The sequence below is a fragment of the Pseudophryne corroboree genome, chromosome 1 (genome assembly GCF_028390025.1).
Source record: "Pseudophryne corroboree isolate aPseCor3 chromosome 1, aPseCor3.hap2, whole genome shotgun sequence".
Taxonomy (NCBI): Eukaryota; Metazoa; Chordata; class Amphibia; order Anura; family Myobatrachidae; genus Pseudophryne; species Pseudophryne corroboree.
Genome location: NC_086444.1, coordinates 45,470,983 through 45,484,131, shown reverse-complemented (window position 1 = coordinate 45,484,131; position 13,149 = coordinate 45,470,983). Strand labels below are relative to the sequence as shown.

The 13,149-nt window shown below is 48.4% G+C and overlaps 1 protein-coding gene across 2 annotated transcripts in view; it reads right to left on the bottom strand.

The window, feature by feature from the left end:
- CTIF (cap binding complex dependent translation initiation factor) overlaps positions 1-13,149 on the bottom strand; it is a 403,817-nt gene that overhangs the window by 336,252 nt on the left and 54,416 nt on the right. For both annotated transcript variants that reach the window (XM_063959126.1, XM_063959133.1), the window contains exon 2: positions 10,703-10,808. The gene's annotated coding sequence lies outside the window, so the exon portion shown is untranslated. The remainder of the gene's footprint in view (positions 1-10,702; positions 10,809-13,149) is intronic.

Here is a 13,149-nt window from a genome sequence, read left to right as displayed (position 1 = left end):
TGATTCAGGAAAAACTACAGGTAGTTTTTTCACATCCCACATAATACCCTCTTTTGTGGTACTTGTAGTATCAGAAATATGTAACACCTCCTTCATTGCCCTTAACATGTAACGTGTGGCCCTAAAGGGAAATACGTTTGTTTCTTCACCGTCGACACTGAAATCAGTGTCCGTGTCTGTGTCTGTCGACGGACTGAGGTAAAAGGACGTTTTAACGCCCCTGACGGTGTTTGAGACGCCTGGACAGGTACTAATTTGTTTGCCAGCCGTCTCATGTCGCCAACCGACCTTGCAGCGTGTTGACATTATCACGTAATTCCATAAATAAGCCATCCATTCCGGTGTCGACTCCCTAGAGAGTGACATCACCATTACAGGCAATTTGCTCCGCCTCCTCACCAACATCGTCCTCATACATGTCGACACACACGTACCGACATATAGCACACACACACACAGGGAATGCTCTGATAGAGGACAGGACCCCACTAGCCCCTTGGGGAGACAGAGGGAGAGTTTGCCAGCACACACCAAAGCGCTATATTTTACAGGGATAGCCTTATAATAAGTGCTCCCTTATAGCTGCTTTTATAAAATCACAATTTCGCCAAATTTTGCCCCCCCTCTCTTGATTTAACCCTGTTTCTGTAGTGCAGTGCAGGGGAGAGCCTGGGAGCCTTCCTGACCAGCGGAACTGTGTGAGGAAATGGCGCTGTGTGCTGAGGAGATAGGCCCCGCCCCCTTTTCGGCAGGCTCGTCTCCCGCTTAAAAATGGATTCTGGCAGGGGTTAAATATCTCCATATAGCCCCGGAGGCTATATGTGAGGTATTTTTTGCCAAAAAAAGGATTTTCATTGCTGCCCAGGGTGCCCCCCCCCCAGCGCCCTGCACCCTCAGTGACTGCCGTGTGAAGTGTGCTGAGAGCAATGGCGCACAGCTGCAGTGCTGTGCGCTACCTTAAGAAGACTGAGGAGTCTTCTGCCGCCGATTCTGGACCTTCTTCTTTCAGCATCTGCAAGGGGGCCGGCGGCGAGGCTCCGGTGACCATCCAGGCTGTACCTGTGATCGTCCCTCTGGAGCTAATGTCCAGTAGCCAAAGAAGCCAATCCATCCTGCACACAGGTGAGTTCACTTCTTCTCCCCTAAGTCCCTCGTTGCAGTGATCCTGTTGCCAGCAGGACTCACTGTAAAATAAAAAACCTAAGCTAAACTTTTCTAAGCAGCTCTTTAGGAGAGCCACCTAGATTGCACCCTTCTCGGCCGGGCACAAAAACCTAACTGAGGCTTGGAGGAGGGTCATAGGGGGAGGAGCCAGTGCACACCACCTGATCCTAAAGCTTTACTTTTTGTGCCCTGTCTCCTGCGGAGCCGCTATTCCCCATGGTCCTTTCAGGAACCCCAGCATCCACTAGGACGATAGAGAAAATATGTTATTCTGGGAAGGCACAGGGAGATAGCAGTGATTATACAGGGGTTGTCATGCAGAGAGGGTGACATTACGGAATCACTGCCTAAGATCACGCCAGACTGCGTATACAGCAAGCGCGATAGGCACTCTCCATAAATACAGGGATAATATAAGGGGTTTTAACAAACGTGGTGACATTCACAAGTGTTTTTATCCATGACATAGAAGCACCAGAGTAATTGGACAATTTTTACACAAGCAGTTACCCATAACAGGGTATATAGTCCGAGTCTGTATCTGGAGCACAACGGAACTTGGTGTAGAAAAAAGCCGCGGCTGCTGAACCGTAGCACTTCGTATACAGAGACTCAGTCGTATACAGATATACAACTGTCACATATCAAACAAATCAGTCTCCTGGTGTATCCTAGTCGCATCGCATTGTGACTAAAGTACACTTTCGGGCAAACGGACAGCCAGCGCTGGCAGAGTCGCAGGGACCTGGCATGCAGAGTGTGAGCTTATATACCTTAAAATGACAAAAATGTGCTATTACAATATATTCAAAGTAAAAAAAAAAAAAAGCATATGTCAAAAATCGCAAAAATAACCTACCAAGTGCCTGTACAAATGACACCATTTCTAGGATTAAAGCAGAGACATGATCCCCAATGTGCTGCACTACCCTACATTAGTTTGAAAGTTGGGGTAACAATTGCTCAGCTTCCTCCAGGACGTGAGGTGCCAGACTTAAGGGTCCCAGCACTACAACGATATGTCTGAGGCTGAAGTCGGATGTAATTTCCCTTGAACTCCCCCGGGACCTTCCCGGGAGTGATTCCATACGATTTTGTACTTTTGTGCTATTTTTGCATAAGATATAACGCATGCGATTGATGAAGCCGCTATACATCGCATGCAATATATCGTACGGCATAGAATTGTACCATGAGATATATCTGATGGGCTAAATGGAGGGCTACGGGGGCTGGGAGTGTCCTGAGAATGCCAGTCACACTTCCCTGTGATACATCGCATGCACAAAAAACACACTTTTCCATCCGATTCCATCCAATTCCGATATATCATTAGTGCAGCACCAACGACCTAGGGGAACCTATCCGACAGCCACGGGGACGCGCATCAGATTGGATACGATCTAAAACACATACGATTGTACACAATTTCATACACTATATCAGACGGATACTGTATATCGGAATTGTATGAAATCGTGTAAAATCATACTAGTGTATGGGGCCCTTTACATCAGAGGGCCAGGCTGTGCCAACTGCGCCAGGAATAATCCAACGCCACCTTGCAAGAATAAAGTGGTGTCAGGAGGAATGTATAAAGCCTACTACTACTGTATAGTGACAGTCCTGTCTCACAAGTATATATGTGTAAAATAAAAAACATGGAGAATTTTACTAAAATGGTACAAAATCAAACGCAGCGTCACTGTGCGGCGTCACCACCAAGCCATAGCGCAGTCTACAGTACAGAAACACAGTGTCGGACGCCTACTATAAACACCGCAGGACGCAATACAGCGATTCCAATTCAATAAAACTAAAGCATAAAAAACCATCACTTGGGCATCTTATGATTAAAGCACTAAATACAGGGCACTGCCCTATGCTTTAAAGACAAATGTTTTCATGACGGGGTCCTTAACAAGATTTTAGTAGCGGGGGGGGGGGGGGGGGGAGAATAAGCGTGGGCTGTGTCACACCTGATTCAGCGCTGTTTGTTAGCATCAACGCTTAATTCCTTTATTCTTACTCCCTTGAAAACCCAATTGGAATGACAGGTGTAAAGCATGAACACAGTTACCAGTAACACAGTGTCGGTATTAAACCTTTATGAAACTCAGGTGTGACAATTTACGCTCCACTCCCGTCTGCACAGTCAGACAGCTGCTAGAGAACTTCCGTAACAAGCCAGAAACTACAGAGGAACATTGGGGCAGATCTATTAAGCCTGGAGAAGTGATAGAGCAGTGATAAATGCAAGGTGATAACGCACCAGCCAATCAGCTCCTAACTGTAAATTTACATATTGGAGCTCATTGGCTGGTGCGTTATCACCTTCCACTTATCACTGCTTTATCACTTCTCCAGGCTTATTACATCTGCCCCAAGGTCTGGTGAGCGGAGAGTCTATAGTGTATAGGGTCAATTTGGTCTTTAAAGTAAAAGCCTTGAGCAGTGAATGAGGAGAAGACAGGTGGTAAAGAAGGATAGAAAATTAATGGACAGCAGCGAAGAGGCTTGTGACATTATTCTAGGGTGCAAAAAATAAGATTTTACTTACCGGTAAATCTATTTCTCGTAGTCCGTAGTGGATGCTGGGGACTCCGTAAGGACCATGGGAATAGACGGGCTCTGCAGGAGACATGGGCACTTTAAGAAAAAATTTAGGTTCTGGTGTGCTCTGGCTCCTCCCTCTATGCCCCTCCTCCAGACCTCAATTAGAGAAACTGTGCCCGGAAGAGCTGACATTACAAGGAAAGGATTTTGGAATCCAGGGCAAGATTCATACAAGCCACACCAATCACACCGTATAACTTGTGATAAACTTACCCAGTTAACAGTATGAACAACAACAGAGCATCAGGTCAACCCTGATGCAACCAAACATAACCCTTATGTAAGCAATAACTATATACAAGTATTGCAGAAGAATTCCGCACTTGGGACGGGCACCCAGCATCCACTACGGACTACGAGAAATGGATTTACCGGTAAGTAAAATCTTATTTTCTCTAACGTCCTAGTGGATGCTGGGGACTCCGTAAGGACCATGGGGATTATACCAAAGCTCCCAAACGGGCGGGAGAGTGCGGATGACTCTGCAGCACCGATTGAGCAAACACAAGGTCCTCCTCAGCCAGGGTATCAAACTTGTAGAACTTTGCAAAAGTGTTTGAACCCGACCAAGTAGCCGCTCGGCACAGCTGTAATGCCGAGACCCCTCGGGCAGCCGCCCAAGAAGAGCCCACCTTCCTAGTGGAATGGGCCTTAACTGATTTTGGCTGCGGCAATCCAGCCGCAGAATGAGCCTGCTGAATCGTGTTACAGATCCAGCGAGCAATAGTTTGCTTTGAAGCAGGAGCACCCAGCTTGTTGGATGCATACAGGATAAACAAAGACTCTGTTTTCCTGACCCTAGCCGTTCTGGTTACATAAACCTTCAAAGCCCTGACCACATCAAGCAACTCGGAATCCTCCAAGTCAGTAGTAGCCACAGGCACCAAAATAGGTTGGTTTATATGAAAGGATGAAACCACTTTCGGCAGAAATTGTGGATGGGTCCGCAATTCTACTCTATCTGCATGGAAAACCAGATAGGGGCTTTTATGTGACAAAGCCGCCAACTCTGACACACGCCTAGCCGAAGCCAAGGCTAGTAGCATGACCACCTTCCACGTGAGATATTTCAACTCAACCGTTTTGAGTGGTTCAAACCAGTGGGATTTCAGGAAACTCAACACCACGTTAAGATCCCAAGGTGCCACTGGAGGCACAAAAGGGGGCTGAATATGCAGCACTCCCTTTACAAACATCTGAACTTCAGGTAGAGAAGTCAACTCCTTTTGAAAGAAAATGGATAGGGCCGAAATCTGGACCTTAATGGAACCCAATTTTAGGCCCAAATTCACTCCTGACTGTAGAAAGTGAAGGAAACGGCCCAGCTGGAATTCCTCCGTAGGGGCATTCCTGGCCTCACACCAAGCAACATATTTTCGCCATATACGGTGATAATGTTGAGCGGTCACGTCCTTCCTAGCCTTCATCAGCGTAGGAATGACCTCATCCGGAATGCCTTTTTCTGCTAGGATCCGGCGTTCAACCGCCATGCCGTCAAACGCAGCCGCGGTAAGTCTTGGAACAGACAGGGCCCCTGTTGCAACAAGTCCTGTCTTAGAGGAAGAGGCCACGGTGCCTCTGTGAGCATTTCTTGCAGATCTGGATACCAAGTCCTGCGTGGCCAATCCGGAACAATGAGTATTGTTCTCACTCCTCTTCTTCTTCTTATAATTCTCAGCACCTTGTCACCAGGGCGTCTACAGCTATCGCCTGAGGGTCTCTTGACCTGGCGCAATACCTCTGTAGTTTTTTGTTGAGGCGGGATGCCATCATGTTCACCTGTGGCAGTTCCCACCAACTTGCAATCTGTGCGAAGACTTCCTGATGAAGTCCCCACTCTCCCGGGAGGAGGTCGTGTCTGCTGAGGAAGTCTGCTTCCCAGTTGTCCACTCCCGGGATGAACACTGCTGACAGTGCGCTTACGTGATTTTCCGCCCAGCGAAGAATTCTGGTGGCTTCCGCCATCGCTACCCTGCTCCTTGTGCCGCCTTGTCGGTTTACATGAGCCACTGCGGTGATGTTGTCTGACTGAACCAGAACCGGTTGGTCGCGAAGCAGGGTCTCCGCTTGACGTAGGGCATTGTATATGGCCCTTAGTTCCAGGATGTTGATGTGAAGGCAAGTCTCCTGACTTGACCACAGACCTTGGAAATTTCTTCCCTGTGTGACTGCTAACCACCCTCGGAGGCTTGCATCCGTGGTCACCAGGACCCAGTCCTGAATGCCGAATCTGCGGCCCTCGAGAAGGTGAGCACTCTGCAGCCACCACAGGAGAGACACCCTGGCCCTGGGGGGACAGGGTGATTAACCGATGCATCTGAAGATGCGATCTGGACCACTTGTCCAGTAAGTCCCATTGAAAGGTCCTCACATGGAACCTGCCGAAGGGAATGGCCTCGTATGATGCCAGAATCTTTCCCAGGACACGAGTGCAGTGATGCACTGACACCTGTTTCAGTTTTAATAGGTTCCTGACCAGTGTCATGAGTTCCTGAGCTTTCTCTATCGGGAGATAAACCCTTTTCTGGTCTGTGTCTAGAATCATGCCTAGGAAAGGCAGACGAGTCGTAGGAACCAACTGCGACTTTGGAATATTTAGAATCCAGCCGTGCTGTCCCAACACCTCCAGAGAAAGTGCTACGCTGCTCAGCAACTGCTCTCTTGATCTCGCTTTTACGAGGAGATAGTCCAAGTACGGGATAATTGTGACCCCTTGCTTCCCGCAGGAGCAGCATCATTTCCGCCATTACCTTGGTAAATATTCTCGGAGCCGTGGAGAGACCAAACGGCAACGTCTGAAATCGGTAATGACAATCCTGTACCACAAATCTGAGGTACGCCTGATGAGGTGGATAAATGGGGACATGAAGGTATGCATCCTTTATGTCCAGAGACACCATAAAATCCCCCCCTTCCAGGCTTGCGATGACCGCTCTCAGCGATTCCATCTTGAACTTGAACCTTTTCAGGTACATGTTCAGAGATTTTAAATTCAATATGGGTCTGACCGAACCGTCCGGTTTCGGGACTACAAACATGGTCGAATAATAACCCCTTCCTTGTTGAAGGAGGGGAACCTTGACCAACACCTGTTGAAGATACAATTTGTGAATTGCAGTTAACACTATTTCCCTCTCGGAGGGGAGCTGGCAGGGCCGATTTGAGGTATCGGTGAGGGGGCATCTCCTCGAATTCCAGCTTGTATCCCTGAGACACAATATCTATTGCCCAGGGATCCAACTGGGAGTGAACCCATTTGTGGCTGAAATTTCGGAGACACGCCCCCACCGGGTCTAGATCCGCCTGTGGAGCCCCAGCGTCATGCAGTGGATTTTGTGGAAGCCGGGGAGGACTTCTGTTCCTGGGAACTAGCTGTGTTGTGCAGCTTCCTTCCTCTGCCCCTGCCTCTGGCAAGAAAGGACGCACCTCGGACTTTCTTGCTTTTCTGTGATCGAAAGGACTGCATTTGATAATACGGTGCTCTCCAAGGCTGTGAGGAAACATATGGCAAAAAATTTGACTTTCCAGCAGTAGCTGTGGAGACCAGGTCCGATAGACCCTCCCCAAACAATTCCTCACCCTTGTAAGATAAAACCTCCATATGCCTTTTTGAGTCGGCATCACCTGTCCATTGCCGAGTCCACAGGACCCTTCTGGCAGAAATCGACATAGCATTTATTCTAGAACCCAGTAGACTAATGTCTCTTTGAGCATCTCTCATATATAGGACAGCGTCTTTTATATGCCCCAGGGTCAATAATATAGTATCCTTGTCTAAGGTATCAAGTTCCTCAGACAGGGTGTCCGTCCACGCTGCTACAGCACTACACACCCAGGCCGACGCGATCGCCGGCCTCAGTAAGGTACCTGAATGTGTATAAATGGACTTCAGGGTACCCTCCTGCTTTCTATCCGCAGCATCTTTGAGGGTAGCCGTATCCTGTGACGGCAGGGCTACCTTCTTGGATAAGCGTGTTAAAGCTTTGTCTACCCTAGGGGAGGATTCCCAGCGTAACCTGTCCGTTGGCGGGAAAGGATACGCCATAAGAATCCGTTTGGAAATCTGCAGTTTTTTATCTGGAGATTCCCAAGCCTTTTCACATAACTCATTTAGCTCGTGTGAGGGGGGAAAGGTCATCTCCGGCTTCTTTTCCCCATACATATGTACCCTCTTGTCAGGGACTGGGGTTTCCTCTGTGATGTGCAACACATCCTTAATTGCTATAATCATATAACGGATGGATTTAGCCAGTTTAGGCTGTAACTTTGCATCATCGTAATCGACACTGGAGTCAGAATCCATGTCGGTATCTGTGTCAACAATTTGGGATAGTGGGCGCTTCTGAGACCCTGACGGTCTCTGCGACATAGGATCAGGCACGGGTTGAGACCCTGACTGTCCTGAGGCTTCAGCTTTTTCTAACCTTTTAAAAAAGGAATTAACATTATCATTTAAAACCTTCCACATATCCATCCATTCAGGTGTCGGCGCTGTCGGCGGAGACACCACATTCATTTGCTCCCGCTCTGCTTCCACATAGCCTTCCTCGTCAAACATGTCGACACAAGCGTACCGACACACCACACACACAGGGAATGCCCTTTTTGAAGACAGTTCCCCCACAAGGCCCTTTGGAGAGACAGAGAGAGAGTATGCCAGCACACACCCCAGCGCTATAAACCCAGGAATAACACAGTAAATTAATGTTAACCCAGTAGCTGCTGTTTATATTGATTTTTGAGCCTAATTATGTGCCCCCCCCCCCTCTCTTTTTACCCTCTTCTACCGTGTAACTGCAGGGGAGAGCCTGGGGAGCTTCCTCTCAGCAGAGCTGTGGAGAAAAAATGGCGCTGGTGAGTGCTGAGGAAAAAGCCCCGCCCCCTCGACGGCGGGCTTCTGTCCCGCTTAAATATGCATTTCCTTGACGTGGGCTCATACATATATACAGTGCCCAACTGTATATATGTTTACTTTTGCCAAAAAGAGGTCCAAATGCTGCCCAGGGCGCCCCCCCCCTGCGCCCTGCACCCTTACAGTGACCGGAGTATGTGAGGTGTGTGGGAGCAATGGCGCACAGCTGCAGTGCTGTGCGCTACCTCAGTGAAGAACGGAGTCTTCTGCCGCCGATTTTGAAGTCTTCTTGCTTCTCATACTCACCCGGCTTCTGTCTTCCGGGTCTGCGAGGGGGGCGGCGGCGCGGCTCTGGGATCGGACGGCGAGGGTGAGATCCTGTGTACTATCCCTCTGGAGCTAATGGTGTCCAGTAGCCTAAGAAGCAGGACCTAGCTTCAGAGAGTAGGGCTGCTTCTCTCCCCTCAGTCCCACGATGCAGGGAGTCTGTTGCCAGCAGAGCTCCCTGAAAATAAATGACCTAACAAAATACTTTCTCACAGCAAGCTCAGGAGAGCTCACTGAACAGCACCCAGCTCGTCTGGGCACAGTATCAAACTGAGGTCTGGAGGAGGGACATAGAGGGAGGAGCCAGAGCACACCAGAATCTAAATTCTTTCTTAAAGTGCCCATGTCTCCTGCGGAGCCCATCTATTCCCCATGGTCCTTAAGGAGTCCCCACCATCCACTAGGACGTTAGAGAAAACGGTTTTCTCCCATTGCAACATGAACCGCGGACATTGCGACTTGACTGGTTTTGGCGTGGCTCAAGCTGGCAGTGACTGCAAACCCCAAAACACGTCACCAATTTTCTGCTGTATCTGGACTAGAGGAAAGTGCCAAGTAGTTTAAGCCTTGAGGCATGAGGTTGCTGAATACACAGAGGACCCCTAGATCCATAATTAGGAGGCGGTATTGCCTTAATTCCTTTGAATGTTATTTTAAACAGCAGAAAGTCTGCTATAGTCTGCACTGAAGGCGACCGTAAAGCTACACCGTGATGGGCGCAATATCACGGAGGTCAGTGTCTCTTTAACACATGAGTCTGATGCATTCAAGAACTGCAAAACGTTCCCATCATCCCAGATATGATCCGCTGCCGTTTTCCAGCACTAATTATATCACACAGACTCTGTGGGCAGTTTCCAGTTGGTGCCGACGGTGTGCCGCCTGCCAGGAAACTGCAACATTAGCCAAATACGTCTCCAACACAAACCGCAGCCAAGGGAGTAAATGGTCCAAGAATGACTGCAGAATGTCTGCGAGATGCAGCTTCTCTCTCCCAGAAGTCTTCACCAACGAGTGTTTGAGGCTTGTTTCATGACCGACGCTAAATGACGCTTACTCTGATGAAGCGTGACACTTGCATCTCAACGTGGGTGCCAACGTCCAACTTATTCATATATACTGCTGATAACAGAGAATATACACAAATATACCTGTAACACAAGCTTACATACAGATGTGTCCCCGTACAGTATTGCTGCTGTCGGACCAAACAGCAGCTCCCGATGCCTCAGGTCTCGGTGACTCTGCTTGCACAGAGCGTCTTTTTCGCCTGAATGAAATCGCAATGTGACGACATTAAACCCATTCGAGAGACTGCACTAATTTATGTACTGCTCTAAGTCAAAACTCACAGATAATACACAAAAGATAACAAAAGTGAATAAGGGCAATTACAACATTAACATGATAAAAGAACAGATTTAAAGGAAGTCGACACGAGTCAATAAAACCACTAAAGTACTAACACAAGTCTAAAATCCTGGGAGGCTTATTGGCTGCAGACAAAGACAGACTCTATGAGCGTGAGTGAAAGTGTGAGAGCGAATGAGAGTGAAAGATTAAACTAGTGAAAGAGAAAGTGAACATTCATTAATGTAAATGGCATTTTATATAATTCCCACAAAACGCAGCCGTGTCAGGATAGGGAACCCGGGGTTACACAGGTAGCCTGACAGAGTGGATTAAGCAGATTACCGATGGCACGGATTTTTGGCCTGATCCCAGCAAGTGTCAGCGTCTCACCTTTCTGCAAGCAGCGGAATGTGCGTGTGATCAGCTGGAGGGGGGTCCGGCTTACTCCATCCTGCGGGTCAGTGGGAGACGCTCTCTGTTCTGGCGTCAGACATATCTACAAGACAAAGACAGCGTCAGATACAGGTCATGTTATTCAGCCAGCGCTCACCTGTAAGACAGAGAACAACGTGTCCGTATAAAAATCAGTGTAACATTTGTCATCATGTAACGCATACGTATTACAAGCTCTAGAAATCATCTGTGCTACGGACTGGAAATACATTTACCAAATCTCTTATCTAGGAACCTGCAGCCTGAACATTTCTAATGTCTAATGCCCTTGCCCCCCGAAAACCCTTACAGTGGATTACTATTACATTGTCCTTATGAAGCTATTAGTCAAAGCTGCTCACATAGGGGCCAAAGTGTAAATCGCATGCACTGCCAACGTCGGGCACAGTGGAGCAATTTGTTTCTTTGGCGCATGCGTATATGTTGCACTGTGCACGCTTCCAGATAACGCACCAACCAGTGTCTCAGCACCTACAGAAGCTGACAGCAGGCGCCTCAGTCCTTGCACATTCGGGCACACTGATGTACACCGGGGAAGGAGTTTGTAGCGGCATTTGTTTACAGTCGCAGACAACCGCCAAATGGCGCAAATGCACCCGGCTCAGAATCAGCCCCCTAGCAGAAAGTCCACGTTTACAAGAAGGGTAAAGAGAACATCGGCTATTAGCGTTCATTCCAGCACTTGTCACATCCCAGTCCCTCTTTCCTGCCTGGGGTGTTACTCTCTGTACTGGTGCTTCTAGCACACTCTGGTCTGTAAGCTCAGTGCTGTTCTGTATCTCAGTGCTGAGATACAGAGCAGAGTGTGCTAGAAGCACCAGAGCGGAGAGCAACACCCCAGGCAGGAAAGAGGAACTGTAGGGGTTGTGACAGGTGGTAGAATGAACACTAGGATATGTAACGTATTGGAGAAGGGGGCTCACAGTTTTACCTTCTAAAGAAATGGAACAGTAAGTTGGGGCGCCACATGCTCTACTAAAATTACACGGCCTAAAGGGTTTATTTTTCCCTTTTTACCTAGGTGATAGTTCGGCTTTATCATTTCATCTGAAGCCAAACTGTACAGCTTCGGACAGTGTTATATTTTAACAAGTACACTCGAAAACGGTGCAAATTCTGCTGGCTGCATTGCTATCTGCACCGTGAAACATTCTACAAGGAGGTGGTACCCCGGGTACCTTTCCCAGCTCTTCATACTCCTCACTGGAAGCCACCACCGATGAGCTAAGAGCGCAATCGGTCAGGCAGTAGCAGGATCAATCAGCAGCAATAACACTGCAACTGGCATCACTCAAAACACAGAAGTGGATATAAAAGGGGTTACTAAATCAGAATGAAGCAAAACAGTGAATGGAATGGACTTCAGCCAATATTATAAATAAATCAATAGTGGATACAAAAGTGATTAAGGGTTTCCTCATGTAGCAAACAAGAGGATGTGGTCACTTTACAGGGTCCATTGCCGTTTCATGAAGCTGGGAGCTGGATTGCGCCATTTATCTAAGTGCAACCCAGCAGCTCGACAGACAGGCCAGCAGCTCAACAGACAGGCCAGCAGCTCAACAGACAGGCCAGCAGCTCAACAGACAGGCCAGCAGCTCAACAGACAGGCCAGCAGCTCAACAGACAGGCCAGCAGCTCAACAGACAGGCCAGCAGCTCAACAGACAGGCCAGCAGCTCAACAGACAGGCCAGCAGCTCAACAGACAGGCAAGCAGCGTGGAAAGCGCCTCTCTTTTTGCTGCATGGGTAAGGGGCTAGCAAAAAGATGGCTGAACACTCCCCACTATGATTATACTCTTTTCCAGAGATACAAGACCTTGGCAGGATTCACATTGAACGGCGTCATCGTGCCTAGAAGAATTGTGTGGATACTGCAAATATTGATGTTGGAATACGATCGGCCCAAAAAGTGCCAAAATAGGCTCAGCAGTGCTGGGGTTACAGTATATCCACTCCACTGTTCTTCTGACATATGAGTGGGATCAATATTATTATTCATGGGATCCCTCACACTACTATAGAGGCAGGGTAGTAGGTATGTACTAACGCAGCCGATGCGTGCTGGGCACAGGATAATGCTGCTCCCGTGCTCAGGACATCAGGAAGAGGAGCGATTATCTGCAGGGCTGATGGTGAACACCTGCCACTTATTACCCAGCACCAGGCAGCACTATTCCACGTTCCCCTTGTGCCGTTACATGTCGCACAGAGGTATATAGCGTGGGAGGGAGCACAGACGTGGACACAGCATTTCATCCCTACCCAGGGAATGACTGCTAATTAATATAGCAGTAATGTGCTTGTTCCAGTGACTGGGAGGAAACCAATATCACACGCAGCAACCGGAGGCCGAAAATAACCCTCTGGCCAGGAAACACCTT